The sequence below is a fragment of the Plectropomus leopardus genome, chromosome 2 (assembly GCF_026936395.1).
Source record: "Plectropomus leopardus strain MGB_pleo_1.0 chromosome 2, ASM2693639v1, whole genome shotgun sequence".
In the NCBI taxonomy this organism is placed as follows: domain Eukaryota; kingdom Metazoa; phylum Chordata; class Actinopteri; order Perciformes; family Serranidae; genus Plectropomus; species Plectropomus leopardus.
Genome location: NC_142177.1, coordinates 35352816 through 35369328, shown reverse-complemented (window position 1 = coordinate 35369328; position 16513 = coordinate 35352816). Strand labels below are relative to the sequence as shown.

The following is a 16513-nucleotide window of genomic DNA, read 5'->3' as shown; positions in this document are numbered from 1 at the left end:
ATGTATTCTATGTCATTTTTAGCCATTTTTAGGAGGGGTCAAAATTTGACTTTTTTCGACATACTATACTATTGCCTTCTTGGCAATTTTTTGACATGCTAAATTAATTGGTTTTTGCACTTTTATGGCCTTTATTCCCAGTTTGTATACTATAACGCATCTCTCTGAGCTATTCTATGTCATTTGGAGCCATTTTTAGGAGGGGTCAAAATTTGACTTTTTTCGACATGCTATACTATTGCCTTCTTGGCCATTTTTTTTGACATGCTGAATTTTTTTGTTTCTTTCACTTTTTTGGCCTTTAGTCCCACTTTGTATACTATAACCTCTCTCTACGAGCTATTCTATGTCATTTTTAGCCATTTTTAGGAGGGGTCAAAATTTGACTTTTTTCGACATACTATACTATTGCCTTCTTGACCATTTTTTTTTTACATGCTGAAATTTTTGTTTTTTTTCACTTTTTTGGCCTTTATTCCCACTTTGTATACTATAAGGCATCTCTACGAGCTATTCTATGTCATTTTTAGCCATTTTTAGGAGGGGTCAAAATTTGACTTTTTTCGACATGCTATACTATTGCCTTCTTGGCCATTTTTTTTGACATGCTGAATTTTTTTGTTTCTTTCACTTTTTTGGCCTTTAGTCCCACTTTGTATACTATAACCTCTCTCTACGATGTATTCTAAGTCATTTTGAGCCATTTTTAGGAGGGGTCGAAATTTGACTTTTTTCGACATACTATACTATTGCCTTCTTGGCCATTTTTTTGACATGCTGAATTAGCAGGTTTGGGGTCTTTTTTGGCCTTTATTTCCATGTTTTATACTATAATGCCTCTTTATAAGCTATTCTGTGTAGTTTTGAGCCATTTTTAGGAGAGGTCGAAATCTGACTTTTTTCCAAATACTATACTATTGCCTTCTTGGCCATTTTTTTTGAAACGCTAAATTATTTGGTTTTTACACTTTTTTGGTCTTTATTCCCAGTTTGTACACTATAACGCGTCTCTACTATGTATTCTATGTCATTTTTAGCCATTTTTAGGAGGGGTCAAAATTTGACTTTTTTTCAACATACTATACTATTGCCTTCTTGGCCATTTTTTCTGACATGCTGATTTTTTTTGTTTTTTGATCTTTTTTGGCCTTTATTTCCACGTTTTATACTATAATGCCTCTTTACAAGCTATTCTGTGTAGTTTTGAGCCATTTTTAGGAGGTGTCGAAATTTGATTTTTTGTCACATACTATACTATTGCCTTCTTGGCCATTTTTTTTTTTACATGCTAAATTAATTGGTTTTTGCACTTTTTTGGTCTTTATTCCCAGTTTGTACACTATAACGCGTCTCTACTATGTATTCTATGTCATTTTTAGCCATTTTTAGGAGGGGTCAAAATTTGACTTTTTTCGACATACTATACTATTGCCTTCTTGGCCATTTTTTTGAAACGCTAAATTATTTGGTTTTTGAACTTTTTTGGCCTTTATTCCCACTTTTTATACTATAACGGGTCTCTACGAGCTATTCTATGTCATTTTTAGCCATCTTTAGGAGGGGTCAAAATTTGACTTTTTTTCAACATACTATACTATTGCCTTCTTGGCCATTTTTTCTGACATGCTGATTTTTTTTGTTTTTTGAACTTTTTTGGCCTTTATTCCCACTTTGTATACTATAACGGGTCTCTACAAGCTATTCTATGTCATTTTTAGCCATTTTTAGGAGGGGTCGAAATTTGACTTTTTTCGACATACTATACTATTGCCTTCTTGGCCATTTTTTTGACATGCTAAATTAGGAAGTTTGGGGTCTTTTTTGGCCTTTATTTCCACGTTTTATACTATAATGCCTCTTTACAAGCTATTCTGTGTAGTTTTGAGCCATTTTTAGGAGGTGTCGAAATTTGATTTTTTGTGACATACTATACTATTGCCTTCTTGGCCATTTTTTTTTTACATGCTAAATTAATTGGTTTTTGCACTTTTATGGCCTTTATTCCCAGTTTGTATACTATAACGGGTCTCTACGAGCTATTCTATGTCATTTCTAGCCCTTTTTAGGAGGGGTCAAAATTTGACTTTTTTCGACATACTATACTATTGCCTTCTTGGCCATTTTTTTTGAAACGCTGAATTTTTTTTTTTTTTTTTTTTTTTTAACTTTTTGGCCTTTATTCCCACTTTGTATACTATAACCTGTCTCTACGATGTATTCTAAGTCATTTTTAGCCATTTTTAGGAGGGGTTGAAATTTGACTTTTTTCAACATACTATACTATTGCCTTCTTGGCCATTTTTTTTGACATGCTAAATTAATTGGTTTTTGCACTTTTATGGCCTTTATTCCCAGTTTGTATACTATAACGCGTCTCTATGAGCTATTCTATGTCATTTTGAGCCATTTTTAGGAGGGGTCGAAATTTGACTTTTTTCGACATACTATACTATTGCCTTCTTGACCATTTTTTTGACATGCTGAAATTTTTTGTTTTTTGAACTTTTTTGGCCTTTAGTCCCACTTTGTATATCATAACGGGTCTCTACAAGCTATTCTATGTCATTTTTAGCCATTTTTAGGAGGGGTCAAAATTTGATTTTTTTTCGACATACTATACTATTGCCTTCTTGGCAATTTTTTGGACATGCTAAATTAGGAAGTTTGGGGTCTTTTTTGGTCTTTATTTCCACGTTTTATACTATAATGCCTCTTTACAAGCTATTCTGTGTAGTTTTGAGCCATTTTTAGGAGGTGTCGAAATTTGATTTTTTGTGACATACTATACTATTGCCTTCTTGGCCATTTTTTTGACATGCTAAATTAATTGGTTTTTGCACTTTTATGGCCTTTATTCCCAGTTTGTATACTATAACGCGTCTCTATGAGCTATTCTATGTAATTTTTAGCCATTTTTAGGAGGGGTCAAAATTTGACTTTTTTCGACATACTATACTATTGCCTTATTGGCCATTTTTTTTTACATGCTAAATTAATTGGTTTTTGCACTTTTATGCCCTTATTCCCAGTTTGTATACTATAACGGGTCTCTACGAGCTATTCTATGTCATTTCTAGCCATTTTTAGGAGGGGTCAAAATTTGACTTTTTTCGACATACTATACTATTGCCTTCTTGACCATTTTTTTTTACATGCTGAAATTTTTGTTTTTTTCACTTTTTTGGCCTTTATTCCCACTTTGTATACTATAAGGCATCTCTACGAGCTATTCTATGTCATTTTTAGCCATTTTTAGGAGGGGTCAAAATTTGACTTTTTTCGACATACTATACTATTGCCTTCTTGGCCATTTTTTTTGACATGCTGAATTTTTTTGTTTCTTTCACTTTTTTGGCCTTTAGTCCCACTTTGTATACTATAACCTCTCTCTACGATGTATTCTAAGTCATTTTGAGCCATTTTTAGGAGGGGTCGAAATTTGACTTTTTTCGACATACTATACTATTGCCTTCTTGGCCATTTTTTTGACATGCTGAATTAGCAGGTTTGGGGTCTTTTTTGGCCTTTATTTCCATGTTTTATACTATAATGCCTCTTTATAAGCTATTCTGTGTAGTTTTGAGCCATTTTTAGGAGGGGTCGAAATCTGACTTTTTTCGACATACTATACTATTGCCTTCTTGGCCATTTTTTTTGAAACACTTAATTATTTGGTTTTTGCACTTTTATGGCCTTTATTCCCAGTTTGTATACTATAACGGGTCTCTATGAGCTATTCTATGTCATTTCTAGCCATTTTTAGGAGGGGTCAAAATTTGACTTTTTTCGACATACTATACTATTGCCTTCTTGACTTTTTTTTTTACATGCTGAAATTTTTTGTTTTTTGAACTTTTTTGGCCTTTATTCCCACTTTGTATACTATAAGGCATCTCTACGAGCTATTCTATGTCATTTTTAGCCATTTTTAGGAGGGGTCAAAATTTGACTTTTTTCGACATACTATACTATTGCCTTCTTGGCCATTTTTTTTGACATGCTAAATTTTTTGGTTCTTGCACTTTTTTGGCCTTTATTCCCACTTTTTATACTATAATGCGTCTTTACAAGCTATTCTGTGTAGTTTTGATCCATGTTTAGGAGGGGTCAAAATTTGACTTTTTTCGACATACTATACTATTGCCTTCTTGGCCATTTTTTTTGACATGCTAAATTAATTGGTTCTTGCACTTTTTTGGCCTTTAGTCCCACTTTGTATACTATAACGGGTCTCTACGAGCTATTCTATGTCATTTTTAGCCATTTTTAGGAGGGGTCAAAATTTGACTTTTTTCGACATACTATACTATTGCCTTCTTGGCCATTTTTTTTGACATGCTGAATTTTTTGGTTCTTGCACTTTTTTGGCCTTTATTCCCACTTTGTATACTATAACGGGTCTCTACGAGCTATTCTATGTCATTTTTTGCCATTTTTAGGAGGGGTCGAAATCTGACTTTTTTCGACATACTATACTATTGCCTCTTTCGCCATTTTTTCTGACATGCTAAATTAATTGGTTTTTGCACTTTTATGGCCTTTATTTCCACTTTGACCAATATGACGCGCCTCTACAACGTATTCTAGGTCATTGTCAGTCATTTTTAGGAGGGGTCAAAATTTGATTTTTTTCGCCATACTATACTATTGCCTCTTTCACCATTTTTTTGACATGCTAAATTATGAGGTTTTTGGCCTTTTTGGACCTTTATTCCCACTTTTTTAAAAAATGACACGTCTCTACAAGCTATTCTATGTTGTTTAAGCCATTTTTAGGAGGGGTCAAAATTACTTTTTCTCACTGTTACGTGCCAGACAGAGGCACAGTGCTGTTTGTGTTTATCTCCCCTGCTTTCTCCCTCCTCCCTTGTGTTTTTTTGCAGGTACTGATGACCTGAGTGTGTCCACCTCTGCATTCTGAATGATTACCTCCTGTGCAGAGGGTGAGGATGAGGATGCTCACTGGTTCCCTCCACTCCGACCTGGCCAATCGTCCATCGGAATCGTCCTCAAAATGGATGTCATGCAAAGTGCCGGTCTCTCATTTGTTAGTTTGGATCTCTTTCCTGATTTGGCTGTATGTTTTGTGGCCAGAACTGTTTTTGTATTTGGTGAAAGGTATGTGATGAGAGGTTGTGGACATTAGGTAATTTGGGGGTACCCTTTATATTTCCACAAACTCAGGAAAACTCACACTAGGTTAACTTGTTGCTGCTGCCCCTGTGTTTGTTCACGAAAGCTGTTTTGAAAGGGAGTTAGGTTTTTGTTTCTACTTCGTTATCTGAGGTAGTGACTTAGTCAGGCCCAGATTTGTTGTACTAAGTTATTTTCTTTGGCAAAACCACCTTCTCCCATCCTCTATCACACTTTGAGAACCTTTGCATGGTGTCTGAATGGTCAAAAATAAATTACTTTGATGTTCACTTCTACTGTGGTTCGTATTTCTTGGTTGTCGTGTTATCATCCCTATGCTTTAAAGGGAATGTTACACTGTCATAGTGTAGTTTTTTGACATGCAAAATTATGAGTTTATTTGCATGTTTTGGTCTTTATTCCCACTTTGTATACTATAATGACTCACTACAAGCTATTCTGTGTCATTTCCAGCCATTTTTAAGGGGGGTCAAAATTTGACTTTTTTTGCCATACTATACTATTGCCTCTTTCGCCATTTTTTTGACATGCTAAATTATGAGGTTTTTGGCATTTTTTGGACCTTTATTCCCACTTTTTATAATATGACGCGTGTCTACAAGCTATTCTAGGTCATTTTCAGCCATTTTTAGGAGGGGTCAAAATTTGACTTTTTTCGCCATACTATACTATTGCCTCTTTCAACATTTTTTTTGACATGCTAAATTATGAGGTTTTTGGCCTTTTTGGACCGTAATTCCCACTTTTTATAATATGACGCGTCTCTACAAGCTATTCTAAGTCGTTTTCAGCCATTTTTAGGAGGGCTCAAAATTTGACTTTTTTCGCCATACTATACTATTGCCTCTTTCACCATTTTTTTTGACATGCTAAATTATGAGGTTTTTGGCATTTTTTGGACCTTTATTCCCACTTTTTATAATATGACGCGTCTCTACAAGCTATTCTAAGTCATTTTCAGCCATTTTTAGGAGGGGTCAAAATTTGACTTTTTTCGCCATACTATACTATTGCCTCTTTCACCATTTTTTTTGACATGCTAAATTATGAGGTTTTTGGCCTTTTTGGACCGTAATTCCCACTTTTTATAATATGACGCGTCTCTACAAGCTATTCTAAGTCGTTTTCAGCCATTTTTAGGAGGGCTCAAAATTTGACTTTTTTGGCCATACTATACTATTGCCTTTCTCACCATTTTTTTGACATGCCAAATTATGAGGTTTTTGGCCTTTTGGACCGTAATTCCACTTTTATAATATGACGCGTCTCTACAAGCTATTCTAAGTCGTTTTCAGCCATTTTTAGGAGGGGTCAAAATTTGACTTTTTTCGCCATACTATACTATTGCCTTTCTCACCATTTTTTTTGACATGCCAAATTATGAGGTTTTTGGCCTTTTTGGACCGTAATTCCCACTTTTTATAAGATGACGTGTCTCTACAAGCTATTCTAAGTCATTTTCAGCCATTTTTAGGAGGGGTCAAAATTTGACTTTTTTCGCCATACTATACTATTGCCTTTCTCACCATTTTTTTTGACATGCCAAATTATGAGGTTTTTGGCCTTTTTGGACCGTAATTCCCACTTTTTATAATATGACGCGTCTCTACAAGCTATTCTAAGTCGTTTTCAGCCATTTTTAGGAGGGGTCAAAATTTGACTTTTTTCGCCATACTATACTATTGCCTCTTTCACCATTTTTTTTGACATGCTAAATTATGAGGTTTTTGGCATTTTTTGGACCTTTATTCCCACTTTGACCAATATGACGCGTCTCTACAAGCTATTCTAGGTCATTTTCAGCCATTTTTAGGAGGGGTCAAAATTTGACTTTTTTCGCCATACTATACTATTGCCTCTTTCGCCATTTTTTTTGACATGCTAAATTATGAGGTTTTTGGCATTTTTTGGACCTTTATTCCCACTTTGACCAATATGACGCGTCTCTACAAGCTATTCTAGGTCATTTTCAGCCATTTTTAGGAGGGGTCAAAATTTGACTTTTTTCGCCATACTATACTATTGCCTTTCTCACCATTTTTTTTGACATGCCAAATTATGAGGTTTTTGGCCTTTTTGGACCTTTATTCCCACTTTTTATAATATGACGCGTCTCTACAAGCTATTCTAAGTCGTTTTCAGCCATTTTTAGGAGGGGTCAAAATTTGACTTTTTTCACCATACTATACTATTGCCTCTTTCACCATTTTTTTTGACATGCTAAATTATGAGGTTTTTGGCATTTTTTGGACCTTTATTCCCACTTTGACCAATATGACGCGTCTCTACAAGCTATTCTAGGTCATTTTCAGCCATTTTTAGGAGGGGTCAAAATTTGACTTTTTTCGCCATACTATACTATTGCCTCTTTCACCATTTTTTTGACATGCTAAATTATGAGGTTTTTGGCCTTTTTGGACCTTTATTCACACTTTTTATAATATGACGCGTCTCTACAAGCTATTCTAAGTCGTTTTCAGCCAGTTTTAGGAGGGGTCAAAATTTGACTTTTTTCGCCATACTATACTATTGCCTCTTTTGCCATTTTTTTTGACATGCTAAATTATGAGGTTTTTGGCATTTTTTGGACCTTTATTCCCACTTTTTATAATATGACGCGTGTCTACAAGCTATTCTAAGTCATTTTCAGCCATTTTTAGGAGGGGTCAAAATTTGACTTTTTTCGCCATACTATACTATTGCCTCTTTCACCATTTTTTTTGACATGCCAAATTATGAGGTTTTTGGCCTTTTTGGACCTTTATTCCCACTTTTTATAATATGACGCGTCTCTACAAGCTATTCTAAGTCATTTTGAGCCAGTTTTAGGAGGGGTCAAAATTTGACTTTTTTCGCCATACTATACTATTGCCTCTTTCGCAATTTTTTTGACATGCTAAATTATGAGGTTTTTGGCATTTTTTGGACCTTTATTCCCACTTTGACCAATATGACGCGTCTCTACAAGCTATTCTAGGTCATTTTCAGCCATTTTTAGGAGGGGTCAAAATTTGACTTTTTTCGCCATACTATACTATTGCCTTTCTCACCATTTTTTTTGACATGCTAAATTATGAGGTTTTTGGCCTTTTTGGACCGTAATTCCCGCTTTTTATAATATGACGCGTCTCTACAAGCTATTCTAAGTCATTTTCAGCCATTTTTAGGAGGGGTCAAAATTTGACTTTTTTCGCCATACTATACTATTGCCTCTTTTGCCAATTTTTTTGACATGCTAAATTATGAGGTTTTTGGCATTTTTTGGACCTTTAGTCCCACTTTGACCAATATGACGCGTCTCTACAAGCTATTCTAAGTCGTTTTCAGCCATTTTTAGGAGGGCTCAAAATTTGACTTTTTTCGCCATACTATACTATTGCCTTTCTCACCATTTTTTTTGACATGCCAAATTATGAGGTTTTTGGCCTTTTTGGACCGTAATTCCCACTTTTTATAATATGACGCGTCTCTACAAGCTATTCTAAGTCGTTTTCAGCCATTTTTAGGAGGGCTCAAAATTTGGCTTTTTTCGCCATACTATACTATTGCCTCTTTCACCATTTTTTTTGACATGCTAAATTATGAGGTTTTTGGCCTTTTTGGACCTTTATTCACACTTTTTATAATATGACGCGTCTCTACAAGCTATTCTAAGTCGTTTTCAGCCAGTTTTAGGAGGGGTCAAAATTTGACTTTTTTCGCCATACTATACTATTGCCTCTTTCGCCATTTTTTTTGACATGCTAAATTATGAGGTTTTTGGCATTTTTTGGACCTTTATTCCCACTTTGACCAATATGACGCGTCTCTACAAGCTATTCTAGGTCATTTTCAGCCATTTTAGGAGGGTCAAATTTGACTTTTTTCGCCATACTATACTATTGCCTCTTTCACCATTTTTTTGACATGCCAAATTATGAGGTTTTTGGCCTTTTGGACCTTTATTCCCACTTTTTATAATATGACGCGCGTCTCTACAAGCTATTCTAAGTCGTTTTCAGCCATTTTTAGGAGGGCTCAAAATTTGACTTTTTCACATACTATACTATTGCCTTTCTCACCATTTTTTGACATGCCAAATTATGAGGTTTTTGGCCTTTTTTGGACCGTAATTCCACTTTTTATAATATGACGCGTCTCTACAAGCTATTCTAAGTCGTTTTCAGCCATTTTTAGGAGGGGTCAAAATTTGACTTTTTTCGCCATACTATACTATTGCCTTTCTCACCATTTTTTTTTGACATGCCAAATTATGAGGTTTTTGGCCTTTTTGGACCTTTATTCCCACTTTTTATAATATGACGCGTCTCTACAAGCTATTCTAAGTCGTTTTCAGCCAGTTTTAGGAGGGGTCAAAATTTGACTTTTTTCGCCATACTATACTATTGCCTCTTTCGCCATTTTTTTTGACATGCTAAATTATGAGGTTTTTGGCATTTTTTGGACCTTTATTTCCACTTTGACCAATATGACGCGTCTCTACAAGCTATTCTAGGTCATTTTCAGCCATTTTTAGGAGGGGTCAAAATTTGACTTTTTTCGCCATACTATACTATTGCCTCTTTCACCATTTTTTTTGACATGCCAAATTATGAGGTTTTTGGCCTTTTTGGACCTTTATTCACACTTTTTATAATATGACGTCTCTACAAGCTATTCTAAGTCGTTTTCAGCCAGTTTTAGGAGGGGTCAAAATTTGACTTTTTTCGCCATACTATACTATTGCCTCTTTCGCCAATTTTTTTGACATGCTAAATTATGAGGTTTTTGGCATTTTTTGGACCTTTAATCCCACTTTGACCAATATGACGCGTCTCTACAAGCTATTCTAGGTCATTTTCAGCCATTTTAGGAGGGGTCAAAATTTGACTTTTTTTCGCCATACTATACTATTGCCTCTTTCACCATTTTTTTTGACATGCCAAATTATGAGGTTTTTGGCCTTTTGGACCTTTATTCCCACTTTTTATAATATGACGTCTCTACAAGCTATTCTAAGTCGTTTTCAGCCTGTTTTAGGAGGGCTCAAAATTTGACTTTTTTCGCCATACTATACTATTGCCTCTTTTGCCAATTTTTTTGACATGCTAAATTATGAGGTTTTTGGCCTTTTTGGACCTTTATTCCCACTTTGACCAATATGACGCGTCTCTACAAGCTATTCTAGGTCATTTTCAGCCATTTTTAGGAGGGGTCAAAATTTGACTTTTTTCGCCATACTATACTATTGCCTTTCTCACTATTTTTTTTGACATGCCAAATTATGAGGTTTTTGGCCTTTTTGGACCTTTATTCCCACTTTTTATAATATGACGCGTCTCTACAAGCTATTCTAAGTCATTTTCAGCCATTTTTAGGAGGGGTCAAAATTTGACTTTTTCGCCATACTATACTATTGCCTCTTTCGCCATTTTTTTGACATGCTAAATTATGAGGTTTTTGGCATTTTTGGACCTTTATTCCCACTTTGACCAATATGACGCTGCGTCTCTACAAGCTATTCTAGGTCATTTTCAGCCATTTTAGGAGGGGTCAAAATTTGACTTTTTTTCGCCATACTATACTATTGCCTCTTTCACCATTTTTTTGACATGCCAAATTATGAGGTTTTTGGCCTTTTGGACCTTTATTCCCACTTTTTATAATATGACGTCTCTACAAGCTATTCTAAGTCGCTTTTCAGCCAGTTTTAGGAGGGCTCAAAATTTGACTTTTTCGCCATACTATACTATTGCCTCTTTTGCCAATTTTTTGACATGCTAAATTATGAGGTTTTTGGCCTTTTTGGACCTTTATTCCACTTTGACCAATATGACGCGTCCTCTACAAGCTATTCTAGTCATTTTTCAGCATTTTTTAGGAGGGGTCAAAATTTGACTTTTTTCGCCATACTATACTATTGCCTTTCTCACCATTTTTTGACATGCCAAATTATGAGGTTTTGGCCTTTTGGACCTTTTTTTATTCCCACTTTTTATAATATGACGCGTCTCTACAAGCTATTCTAAGTCGTTTTCAGCCATTTTTAGGAGGGCTCAAAATTTGACTTTTTTCGCCATACTATACTATTGCCTTTCTCACCATTTTTTTTGACATGCCAAATTATGAGGTTTTTGGCCTTTTTGGACCTTTATTCCCACTTTTTATAATATGACGCGTCTCTACAAGCTATTCTAAGTCGTTTTCAGCCAGTTTTAGGAGGGGTCAAAATTTGACTTTTTTCGCCATACTATACTATTGCCTCTTTCGCCATTTTTTTTGACATGCTAAATTATGAGGTTTTTGGCATTTTTTGGACCTTTATTCCCACTTTGACCAATATGACGCGTCTCTACAAGCTATTCTAGGTCATTTTCAGCCATTTTAGGAGGGGTCAAAATTTGACTTTTTTCGCCATACTATACTATTGCCTCTTTCACCATTTTTTTGACATGCCAAATTATGAGGTTTTTGGCCTTTTTGGACCTTTATTCCCACTTTTTATAATATGACGCTCTCTACAAGCTATTCTAAGTCGTTTTCAGCCAGTTTTAGGAGGGGTCAAAATTTGACTTTTTTCGCCATACTATACTATTGCCTCTTTTGCCAATTTTTTTGACATGCTAAATTATGAGGTTTTTGGCCTTTTTGGACCTTTATTCCCACTTTGACCAATATGACGCGTCTCTACAAGCTATTCTAGGTCATTTTCAGCCATTTTTAGGAGGGGTCAAAATTTGACTTTTTTCGCCATACTATACTATTGCCTTTCTCACCATTTTTTTTGACATGCCAAATTATGAGGTTTTTGGCCTTTTTGGACCGTAATTCCCACTTTTTATAATATGACGCGTCTCTACAAGCTATTCTAAGTCGTTTTCAGCCATTTTTAGGAGGGCTCAAAATTTGACTTTTTTCGCCATACTATACTATTGCCTCTTTCACCATTTTTTTTGACATGCTAAATTATGAGGTTTTTGGCCTTTTTGGACCTTTATTCACACTTTTTATAATATGACGCGTCTCTACAAGCTATTCTAAGTCGTTTTCAGCCAGTTTTAGGAGGGGTCAAAATTTGACTTTTTTCGCCATACTATACTATTGCCTCTTTCGCCATTTTTTTTGACATGCTAAATTATGAGGTTTTTGGCATTTTTTGGACCTTTATTCCCACTTTGACCAATATGACGCGTCTCTACAAGCTATTCTAGGTCATTTTCAGCCATTTTTAGGAGGGGTCAAAATTTGACTTTTTTCGCCATACTATACTATTGCCTCTTTCACCATTTTTTTTGACATGCCAAATTATGAGGTTTTTGGCCTTTTTGGACCTTTATTCCCACTTTTTATAATATGACGCGTCTCTACAAGCTATTCTAAGTCGTTTTCAGCCAGTTTTAGGAGGGGTCAAAATTTGACTTTTTTCGCCATACTATACTATTGCCTCTTTTGCCAATTTTTTTGACATGCTAAATTATGAGGTTTTTGGCCTTTTTGGACCTTTATTCCCACTTTGACCAATATGACGCGTCTCTACAAGCTATTCTAGGTCATTTTCAGCCATTTTTAGGAGGGGTCAAAATTTGACTTTTTTCCGCCATACTATACTATTGCCTTTCTCACCATTTTTTTTGACATGCCAAATTATGAGGTTTTTGGCCTTTTTGGACCGTAATTCCCACTTTTTATAATATGACGCGTCTCTACAAGCTATTCTAAGTCGTTTTCAGCCATTTTTAGGAGGGCTCAAAATTTGACTTTTTTCGCCATACTATACTATTGCCTTTCTCACCATTTTTTTTTGACATGCCAAATTATGAGGTTTTTTGCCTTTTGGACCGTAATTCCACTTTTTATAATATGACGTCTCTACAAGCTATTCTAAGTCGTTTTCAGCCATTTTTAGGAGGGGTCAAATTTGACTTTTTTCGCCATACTATACTATTGCCTCTTTCACCATTTTTTTTGACATGCCAAATTATGAGGTTTTTGGCCTTTTTGGACCTTTATTCCCACTTTTTATAATATGACGCGTCTCTACAAGCTATTCTAAGTCGTTTTCAGCCAGTTTTAGGAGGGGTCAAAATTTGACTTTTTTCGCCATACTATACTATTGCCTCTTTTGCCAATTTTTTTGACATGCTAAATTATGAGGTTTTTGGCCTTTTTGGACCTTTATTCCCACTTTGACCAATATGACGCGTCTCTACAAGCTATTCTAGGTCATTTTCAGCCATTTTTAGGAGGGGTCAAAATTTGACTTTTTTCGCCATACTATACTATTGCCTTTCTCACCATTTTTTTGACATGCCAAATTCTGAGGTTTTTGGCCTTTTTGGACCGTAATTCCCGCTTTTTATAATATGATGCGTCTCTACAAGCTATTCTAAGTCATTTTCAGCCATTTTTAGGAGGGGTCAAAATTTGACTTTTTTCGCCATACTATACTATTGCCTGTTTTGCCATTTTTTTTGACATGCTAAATTATAATGTTTTTGGCCTTTTTGGACCTTTATTCACACTTTTTATAATATGACGCTGCCTCTACAAGCTATTCTAAGTCATTTTCAGCCATTTTTAGGAGGGGTCAAAATTTGACTTTTTTCGCCATACTATACTATTGCCTCTTTCGCCATTTTTTTTGACATGCTAAATTATGAGGTTTTTGGCATTTTTTGGACCTTTATTCCCACTTTGACCAATATGACGCGTCTCTACAAGCTATTCTAGGTCATTTTCAGCCATTTTTAGGAGGGGTCAAAATTTGACTTTTTTCGCCATACTATACTATTGCCTCTTTCTCCAATTTTTTTGACATGCCAAATTATGAGGTTTTTGGCCTTTTTGGACCTTTATTCCCACTTTTTATAATATGACGCGTCTCTACAAGCTATTCTAAGTCGTTTTCAGCCAGTTTTAGGAGGGGTCAAAATTTGACTTTTTTCGCCATACTATACTATTGCCTCTTTTGCCAGTTTTTTTGACATGCTAAATTATGAGGTTTTTGGCCTTTTTGGACCTTTATTCCCACTTTGACCAATATGACGCGTCTCTACAAGCTATTCTAGGTCATTTTCAGCCATTTTTAGGAGGGGTCAAAATTTGACTTTTTTCCGCCATACTATATTATTGCCTTTCTGACCATTTTTTTGACATGCCAAATTATGAGGTTTTTGGCCTTTTGGACCGTAATTCCACTTTTTATAATATGACGCGTCTCTACAAGCTATTCTAAGTCGTTTTCAGCCATTTTTAGGAGGGCTCAAAATTTGACTTTTTTCGCCATACTATACTATTGCCTTTCTCACCATTTTTTTTGACATGCCAAATTATGAGGTTTTTGGCCTTTTTGGACCGTCATTCCACTTTTTATAATATGACGTCTCTACAAGCTATTCTAAGTCGTTTTCAGCCATTTTTAGGAGGGGTCAAAATTTGACTTTTTTCGCCATACTATACTATTGCCTTTCTCACCATTTTTTTTGACATGCCAAATTATGAGGTTTTTGGCCTTTTTGGACCTTTATTCACACTTTTTATAATATGACGCGTCTCTACAAGCTATTCTAAGTCATTTTCAGCCATTTTTAGGAGGGGTCAAAATTTGACTTTTTCGCCATACTATACTATTGCCTCTTTCGCCATTTTTTGACTTGCAAAATTATGAGGTTTTTGGCTTTTTTGGACCTTTATTCCCACTTTGACCAATATGGACGCTCTCTACAAGCTATTCTAGGTCATTTTCAGCCATTTTAGGAGGGTCAAAATTTGACTTTTTTCGCCATACTATACTATTGCCTCTTTCACCATTTTCTTTGACATGCTAAATTATGAGGTTTTTGGCCTTTTTGGACCTTTATTCCCACTTTTTATAATATGACGCGTCTCTACAAGCTATTCTAAGTCGTTTTCAGCCAGTTTTAGGAGGGGTCAAAATTTGACTTTTTTCGCCATACTATACTATTGCCTTTCTCACCATTTTTTTTGACATGCCAAATTATGAGGTTTTTGGCCTTTTTGGACCGTAATTCCCACTTTTTATAATATGACGCGTCTCTACAAGCTATTCTAAGTCGTTTTCAGCCATTTTTAGGAGGGCTCAAAATTTGACTTTTTTGGCCATACTATACTATTGCCTTTCTCACCATTTTTTTTGACATGCCAAATTATGAGGTTTTTGGCCTTTTTGGACCGTAATTCCCACTTTTTATAATATGACGCGTCTCTACAAGCTATTCTAAGTCGTTTTCAGCCAGTTTTAGGAGGGGTCAAAATTTGACTTTTTCGCCATATTATACTATTGCCTTTCTCACCATTTTTTTGACATGCCAAATTATGAGGTTTTTGGCCTTTTTGGACCTTTATTCACACTTTTTATAATATGACGCGTCTCTACAAGCTATTCTAAGTCGTTTTCAGCCATTTTTAGGAGGGGTCAAAATTTGACTTTTTTCGCCATACTATACTATTGCCTCTTTCGCCATTTTTTTTGACATGCTAAATTATGAGGTTTTTGGCATTTTTTGGACCTTTATTCCCACTTTGACCAATATGACGCGTCTCTACAAGCTATTCTAAGTCGTTTTCAGCCAGTTTTAGGAGGGGTCAAAATTTGACTTTTTTCGCCATACTATACTATTGCCTTTCTCACCATTTTTTTTTACATGCCAAATTATGAGTTTTTTGCCTTTTGGACCGCAATTCCACTTTTTATAATATGACGCGTCTCTACAAGCTATTCTAAGTCGTTTTCAGCCATTTTTAGGAGGGCTCAAAATTTGACTTTTTTCGCCATACTATACTATTGCCTCTTTCACCATTTTTTTTGACATGCTAAATTATGAGGTTTTTGGCCTTTTTGGACCTTTATTCCCACTTTGACCAATATGACGCGTCTCTACAAGCTATTCTAGGTCATTTTCAGCCATTTTTAGGAGGGGTCAAAATTTGACTTTTTTCGCCATACTATACTATTGCCTTTCTCACCATTTTTTTTGACATGCCAAATTCTGAGGTTTTTGGCCTTTTTGGACCTTTATTCCCACTTTTTATAATATGACGCGTCTCTACAAGCTATTCTAAGTCATTTTCAGCCATTTTTAGGAGGGGTCAAAATTTGACTTTTTTCGCCATACTATACTATTGCCTCTTTTGCCAATTTTTTTGACATGCTAAATTATGAGGTTTTTGGCCTTTTTGGACCTTTATTCCCACTTTTTATAATATGACGCGTCTCTACAAGCTATTCTAAGTCGTTTTCAGCCATTTTTAGGAGGGCTCAAAATTTGACTTTTTTGGCCATACTATACTATTGCCTTTCTCACCATTTTTTTGACATGCCAAATTATGAGGTTTTGGCCTTTTTGGACCGTAATTCCCA

The 16513-nt window shown here is 35.3% G+C and overlaps 1 protein-coding gene and 1 long non-coding RNA gene across 5 annotated transcripts in view; both read right to left on the bottom strand.

The window, feature by feature from the left end:
• Positions 1-16513, bottom strand: part of st3gal8 (ST3 beta-galactoside alpha-2,3-sialyltransferase 8) — a 54679-nt gene that overhangs the window by 4159 nt on the left and 34007 nt on the right. The window lies entirely within an intron of this gene.
• On the bottom strand, positions 960-6311 carry LOC148190270 (uncharacterized). The gene is made up of 2 exons (XR_015774898.1): positions 1576-6311; positions 960-1406 (listed from the first exon to the last, which is right to left on the bottom strand). It is a non-coding gene; the product is annotated as an uncharacterized LOC148190270 (long non-coding RNA).